This window comes from Cibotium barometz, chromosome 25, assembly GCF_041138505.1.
Source record: "Cibotium barometz isolate CiBa-2024 chromosome 25, ASM4113850v1, whole genome shotgun sequence".
NCBI lineage: Eukaryota > Viridiplantae > Streptophyta > Polypodiopsida > Cyatheales > Cibotiaceae > Cibotium > Cibotium barometz.
In genome coordinates, this window is record NC_141070.1 from 17,887,857 (window position 1) to 17,896,359 (window position 8,503).

Genomic DNA, 8,503 nt, shown 5'->3' on the forward strand with positions numbered 1-8,503 from the left:
AACACATTCGGTGGTAGCCTGTAGAATGGGGGGTCCCTCAAGCCAACACAGCTGCCCATCGACATCCCCATAGCTCGACGGTACACCAAGTGCCTCACCCAGTGCTTCCAAGGATAAAATCCTTTTAGCACCTGCCACAAGAAGAATCTAAGATGCTCCACATGCAAGATATTGTCAATCACCTCAAGTAGAAGAATAACGGCCTTCATGTGATCGGATGGCGCATGCCGAATGGGAGCTTACCGTGGCCAAATAAACCAAAGCCCGAGCCGCCACCCAGTTCACTAGTCTCCTCGACTCCCTCAAAGATAAAACCCAAATCACCTTCCTCGATGCCCAGCTCAAGTCCCATACGAACCCATTAGGGAAAATTTGGGCCCTCTAAGGAATGCCACATCATCAAAAATGAGCCATGGTAAATTGTTTGTAAATCAACTCTATTTTCTTTGGAGGTTGCATATATAGAATCTACTCTTCAAGATCTTTCCCATTGATATATAACATGATAAGGTTTGAACATGACCCAGGGAAGATGTGAAAAAAGTAGGGTCAAAGTGATGATGTGGACCGTTACGATAGCCTTTAAACTTGATTTTGAGGAAAATGGTATATCTTGAGCTTTGCAACTCCAAATGTTTCGGAGTTTGAAATTATAAGATCTACTTTTCATGATCTTTCTAATGATATGTCATATGATGGGGTTTTAACATAAGGTAAGAAATGTTCATCGTGGCCCCCATTTTCAAGGCAAAGATGTCAACAAAAAATCCCTTAGAAGGCCCGAAAATGAGCCCAAATTTTCCCTAATGGCTCCCCCGATACCATCTAGATCCACACCTCTCTCTGACTCACTTCAAGATGAGCTCAGTTGTCTCTCGGACCAGCTCATGGATGAGCTCTGCCTCATCCTCACCGGCCAATGCAAGTAATTGGCCATCTGGCCAAAAGAAGACGCCCACTCGGATGATGAAGGCGCTGCGCAATCTAGCCAGCTGAGTCGAATGCCCGCCGCACTCCATTATGCCCCTCCAAGTGCCCCAAGAGCTCCAACCCATCCCCCCACCCTTGAAAGCATCAAACTTCACCCCATGATGACCTCCTCACACCAACATGGACCAGTTGCTAGAATAAGAGCTCGCTCGATGTATAGTGCAGAATGCCAAACTCTTGGGTAAGAAGTCCTTCGTGGACCTGACAGAGCCAAACTCAAAAGGCACCGCATATCGACATGGAGAACCTATGACTAGCCATGGTGCCCTGCTCCGAGGGAGCCACATCTAAAGAAGATTCGGCAATTGCCCTCATGAAGGACAATGCCCCATCCCTCTAGAAGAACTATGATGAGCTCCATGATCGGATGGCCACCTAAAAGATGTCCTACAAAGATTAGCACCATAGAGACACAAGAACGACAAGGAAGAGATGTTCACTCACATCAAGGAACTCAAAGGTAGGATCGTTGAGAAGAGGCCAGTCACTTGAAAAGGCAAAAGAACTAGGACACACACGCAGAAATCCACCTCACCAGCATCAAAGAGGCCAAGAATTTCACCCTCTGTGCCGAACTCTCCTCCACCCAAACACAGATCATAGACATTTAGCGCAAAATGATCGGACTCCAGGCCAACCTCAAACCATCCGCCAGGGCTGTTACTACCTCCATATCCTTGCTATTACTGACATCATCACTGCCTTTCTATATGGAAGCATGGCCTCAACCCCCAACCCCTTCCCAACCTTGCCCCCAACCCGAACAACCCCAATCCACCTCCCGAAAATGATAATGAAGAGATGAGAGGAGTGGAAGAGTGAAGCTACTAGACTTAAGGGATTAGAAATGTGTCCAAATCAATGGGGAGGGTGGGAACCTCAACCAGCCTAGCGGAAGGTTGTTGGCCATACTAGCGTCTGTGCTCAACTTCCTCAAACTTGAGGAAGTTGTCCTTCATCTCCCGAATGTGTTCTTCCATATCACCATCACAGATGTGCCTGTTATTGGGTTTAGGAGTCTAGCCACTAACATTGCAAAGGTGAATTCATCTGCACGTTGTGATTAAAACTCACCCAGGCTCAAGGTAGATGCTAAGGAGCATCTAACATGGTCTCCATCTCTGGGTTATTGACTCCAGTAAAATGCTAAGGAGCATCTAACATTAGGAAGACTTGAACATTCAGGATTTGATTCATTGGATTGGGAATCCAACCCACGGGGCATGTCAGGTGTTGGCTGCGGGCCGGAGATCTACCAAACAGCCAAACCTAGAAAACTTGCAAGTCAGACAACCACATAGCCCGAGCCAGAGCAGCACTGCCGGAATGTCAAAGCCGATGCACTTTAACACTAGTTAATAGGTCTTTATTTTTATAAATCAGTCGTGCCCAGAGCACAGGGGTATCTCTGTACCGCCCTATGACTTCTGTTGTAAGGTTGCTATTTCTATGTTATCTCTTTGAAATTAAGGAAGATCATTTTTGTATCATCTCTGTACATTTGTCAAGTCTGTCTATCTTTCTATATAATCATCTTCTTGTCTATTATGATTTTCGGTGTCTCTGTCTGTTGTCTTTGGTATTTCTTACAATAATCAAGATCATCCACATGAGTCGATTAGTCTCTTAGTAGTCGGTTTCATTTGCAGAGTCACTTATAGTTGATAGGTTGTGTCTCTGTCGTCTCGTGCCTGATCCGTATCAAATTGGTGTATGCTACGCACATAACCAAAGTCACTCAGTAAGTTGATTAGGACAACGGTCACTCCTCAACAACATACATTACCGTATTGAACGGAATGGGGACGTTGGCAAGCTCCCTTTTCTAAACTTCGCAGAAGTTTAGCCCAATGTTTTTTTGACTTAGTTGAGAAGATTGCCTCTTTTTTGGGAAAGCCGTTGGGTTTATGAGTTTTGTGCAAATGGTTTCCTCGTAACAGTCCTTCCTCACTTGCTCACAGGCTCATGGCTTGTGGCATTGGGCATGCATGTGGCACTTAGCATGTAGAGGGATATGATTTCTTACCCATCAGTTATAGTAAATCTAGTACTACCTGTGCATCTTGGAAGTATGTCCAAGGTAGCAAGGATATGCATCCAATTCTTAGAGTCTTTTGGCTCTGGAAGGGGTGCCAATTCTACACTATCCTACTCCTTATCGATCATATTATGGCATGTTTGGCACAAGTGGACTGCAGTGGATCGGGTCCTTTATTACCAAATCCTCTCTTTCTAGAAAAGGTCGATCACTCATATGATGGAATTTCCAAGTTCATCACCATGAAGGTGTGTTGAAAGTTGGTTCTAAGGATATTTATCTATGATTGAGAACACAAGTTTGTTTACCTTTTTGAAACATCCTTGGGCATACTCCCACTCCTCTAGTGTGATATGCATGTTTTTGTCTTGCACCACTCTCTCCATCTCCTCATGTAGCCAATCTACATCAAGATCCTTGGGAAGTGATCGTAGGTGCTCGAAGTATGGCACACTACATCCATGGCGCTCACGGAATGCCGACCTTTCACTTTGTCTTCTTACCTTTTCATCCTCGTACTTTGCCACCCATCTTCTCATCACATCACTATTAATCACACAAAAGGTATTAAGCTTACTATGCATCTTTGTATCCACCATGACTTTGGTCTTTCCCTTTCCCTTGAGGAACATGAGAGGTCATCCTAAAGTATTCTTCATTGCTCCATAGGCAAGGGAGAAAGGGATCCACTTCGGCAAGGTATTCTGAGATATAAACAAGTGATTCTTCGAACCAAACCCTTAGCCATACTACCTTCTGGCTTTGCATTTTGCCTTAAAAAATCCTTCAAGGTCTTCATGAAATGCTCAAGAAAGAACATCCATCAAGCATGCACAGTGCCACGTGGCAATCCGATCAATTAAATGAACCATAAGATGTAGTTGGCTTGTGAGAATCGACCGTGGGAATGTCTCCTCCACCAAACAAACCACCTCCACCACCATGACCCTTGCATATTCAAGTGTACATGGATGGATTTCCTTTGAGCTCACATATCTATAATGCAAAACAATAAACAAATAATTTTGAGGAAAACACGTGTAAAAAATTGGCTATGAGGGTTTGGGGTACAGACCTCACAAGCTCCCCATCTTATAAATCGTCTCTCGCACTTCATGGGATGCACAATTGTAAATGCTTGTAGGAAGAATAAACTATAAACATTTATACACCATGATGTGATACATCATGATTGAACAAGGGAATTATGTGCAACTTCAATGTTTCACTTACTTGAAGCATCTTGTGCCAATCGTGGGGCTCAACACCTCTCTTCTTTATCTTTGTGAAGGCACCTTTTAAACACCTCATGCACCCCGTTGGAGTACGGAATGTAGTAATGTCATCTTTCACCAACTTCTCCTTCTTCTTTATCAATATCCAAGGTGCTCAAGGTAGAATTGTCTTCCCATTTGGTCCCCCTCATGGCCAAGCTCTTTGCATCCTCTCTATGCTTTGTAGATCCTCTCCTACAAGAAAGGAGTCCCGTGTTCCTCTCAAGTGCTCCCAAATGTTAGAGGCGACATTCTTGAAGATGTGCATTGGATTAAGAAGATGGTTGATTCTCTCTATGCTTTGTAGATCCTCTCCTACAAGAAAGGAGTCCCGTGTTCCTCTCAAGTGCTCCCAAATGTTAGAGGCGACATTCTTGAAGATGTGCATTGGATTAAGAAGATGGTTGATTTTGAGACTCGTCCAATATGGTAGGCGAAAGAAGATAGAGTACCTTATAAAATAACAACAAATATTAAGAGGACTATCTTTTCAAATAAAAGCTTGTAATAGAATTCTATGTCAAAGATATATTACCTATTTATACCGAGGGGAGGAGGACTTTCCACTCCATTCCATAAAGCCTTCCAATCTCCCATGCTTAGTGGATGTGGAGGGACTCTCATCCAAGAACAAATTTGGGATGATGATGAGGGGGAAATTGATGATGATTCTCATATATCACTTTCTTCAAGCTCTCTAGCCTAGATGCCACCAATGATGGACCACGAATAGGACATGCATGGTATCCCGATGTGGAGAGACCTAAACAACATAGACATTCAAGCATGTCAAAAAAATACAATGATAATAAAGAATCATCATGAACAGAAACCCATTTGACTTACCTGAACACTCGCCATAACTAGGAAAGTCGTGCATCGTCCATAGCAAGATGGCCTTCAAGAGAAAGTCTCGTGAAGATGGAGACCAACATATGTCATGCACATGGATACCTCTCCAAAATATCTCAAGCTCATCAATCAAGGGCTCAAGATATATATCCATATTCTTTACCTTATGTTTCCCAGGAATGAGAAGGGATAATATGACATGTCCTTTCTTTATTGCCATGGATGGAGAAATGTTGTGATTCACCACTACCACTGGTGAGGTGCTTTTGACTCCAAAAGGATTAACACCATCCATACCCAATCCAAGTCTCAAATTTCTAGGCTCTTCCTTGAAGCTCGGCCACATTTCCTCGATGTGCTTCCATGCAGGAGTGTCTATGGAAATTCTCATCTTTCCATCATTGGATCGATGAGAGGAATGCCATGACATGAGCTCTGCAATAGATTTGCACTTGAACATGTGATGATGCGAGGAATGATGGAAAAATGTCGCAACACCTTACGTGACACATGTAGACCTTTAAGGTCCTCTCAATATCTTGACTCGCCCACAAATAGGACACTCTTGAGCTGCCGCATGTATCCCACGGAAGAGAACACAATCATTGATACATGTATAGATCCGAGTATAATCCAAGTCTCCAAGAGATGTCACAAAGCGCCTTGCTTGGTCTCTTGAGGTTGGCAATTTATTCTCATTTGGAAGCATCTTCGACAAAAGCCTATCGACAAAACAATCAAATACATTAATATAAAAACAATGAAATAAATTAATATAAAAAAAATTTCTTCTTATATATCTATAATGGAAGTAGACAATTTATGAAAATAGAAAACTCACTTGAGAAATGCATTCAAACTTGCATTGCTCCATCCCTAGATTGTTTGCAAGTTGAGCTTGCAAGTTGAGAAAAGGGTGGTGGCCTTGTCCACCACTTCTACGTTTTGTGAAGCCTCTTTCATTTCTCTACGATGCTTGGCCTCTTGACGCCACCTATGAGTTAACATAGAAGGGTGCGGCGCATTATCCTACACACGAGTATTTCAATGTGAGTCTCCATTGATTACTAATTCTTAATTAAATTCTTACAATATAAGCAATGTATACTTACCATTGACCCCATCAGTTCCCATTTTCCATACATTGAAATGTGATTCATCGTAATGCTACATTGTCGATGCATACATCCTCGACAACTATCACACATACATTTTGTTTTTTGTTGCAACCAACAACGATCTCAATTTTCAACATGAAGGGACTCATCATCACTCTAGAAGAACTGATTTTGCATATTCATAAATAATTTTCATCTTTCTATGTGTGTTTAAAAACTGTTATGTTTCACGTCTATAAACGTGTCTATACATGCATCTAAAAACGCATCTACAAGCACGTCTATAAATGTGTCTACTCTATAGAACAGACGCGCTTTTAGACACATGTACAAATGCATTTATAGATGCACACTATGGTGAAAAAGATTGAAAATTGAACCCAAGAGTGTTTTGCCAGTAGTTTGACAAAACACAGTTCTTCCAAAAAGCATCCTGCCCTATTTCTAATCATCTCTCACCCTCTCAAGCTTCTAACCCTCTCTCACCCTCTCAAGCCTCTATCACTCTCTCAAGCTTCATCACTAGGCTGTAAATCTGCTTTACAAAAATGATTGTGGAGTAAGAGTTTACCTTGGTACATACCTTAAGGTTGTGGTGTGGTGAGTCTATTTCTCTTCTTCTTCTAATTGCTCCTTTTCTTCTTGTTCTTTTTTTTATCTTGCTCTTGCTCTTGCGCTTACTCTTCTTCTTGAATCCTATTTTTCTTTTGTGCTTAAGCTAATCAAGTGTTTATATAGCTCACTTTTTTTTGGCTATTTTATAGACTTTTATCTCAAAAATCACAAATAACCAAGGTAGGCCTCTTGGCTTGTTTATTATATTTTCTTAATATTTGGTTACTAATCTTTTGTATGTATGCATTACTAATCTTATTAATGGTTTGTATGTATGCATTACTAATCTTTTTCTCACCCTTTTGTTGGTTTGTAGGTCCTCTAATCTTCTCTTTTTGAACATCACGAAAAAGAGGTGAGTACTTTCATATCTTTCCTCTATTATTGTTGCATCCTTAGGTGCTGGGTTTTTTTTTATAGGTGTACCCATAAGCTTTATGCATAATGCTTGTGCATGCTTTATGCATAATGCCTCATGCTTAAGACCTTATGCTTAAGCGTTATGCTTTATGTATAATACTCATGCTTTATGTATAAGGCCTCATGCTTAAGACCTTATGCTTTATGCATAAGCCTTATGGCTTATGATTTAAGCTTTATGCATATGCTTTAAGCCTTATCCATATGCTTTAAGCCCATGCATAAGGCTTATATTCATAAGCCTCCTTATGCATATACTTTAAGCCCATACATAAGTCTTATGCATATGCTTTAAGCCTTATGCTTCATGATTTAAGCCTTATGCATATGCTTTAAGCCCATGCATAAGCTTCATGCATAAGCCTTATGCTTTAAGCTTTAGAGATCCTACCCCAGCAAAGACTGGCTACTATCTTCACCCCATAGTAGAGGAGATATATAGGATTACCTTCATGATGAAGGGATCATCTCCAATGAACAATACAATTGAGCAAGAAGAACACCAATGCAGGTAATAATTTTTATTTTTATTTACAAAACATGTTTCGACCTTTATAATACTTTCTATTTTTATTTATATATATCTTCACTTTGTGTAGGCACAATGTGTACAAGAAGGAGGACAAGATAACTCGGAGAGTGATGACTCCTCCGAGTAGTTTTACTTGTAGTTTTTCTTCATGTATAGTTTTGGTTTATGTAATTATGTTTCTTTTTCAAGCCTCATGTGGCTACCATCATGTATGGACAATTTCTTGGATATAAGATGGAATTTTTCATCTTCTTTATGTATCTATGTTTTTATTCAAGCCTTATGTGGCTATGATCATGTATGGAGAAAATTTTGGATATAAAATGTAATTTCTCATCTTCTTTAATCAATATTTGAAGTGTGTTCACAAATATTTTTGTGCATATCTATCTTTAATTAAGTTATTATGTTGATATCTTTGCTGATCTGGATTCGTCTATGTACAAGTAAACAAAACCTTAAACCAGAGAGCTGCCTATGTAGAAAATGCAGCTATACATCTACACAGGCAGCTCTCTGGAAATTTTTTTAATTCCAAAGCACATCTATAAGCGTGTCAATTTATGCGTCTATAAGCGCATGTATATGTGAGTTTATAAGAGTGTTTATAATAGAGACTATAAAGGCATCTATTTATGCGTCTATATTTATTTGCATCTATATA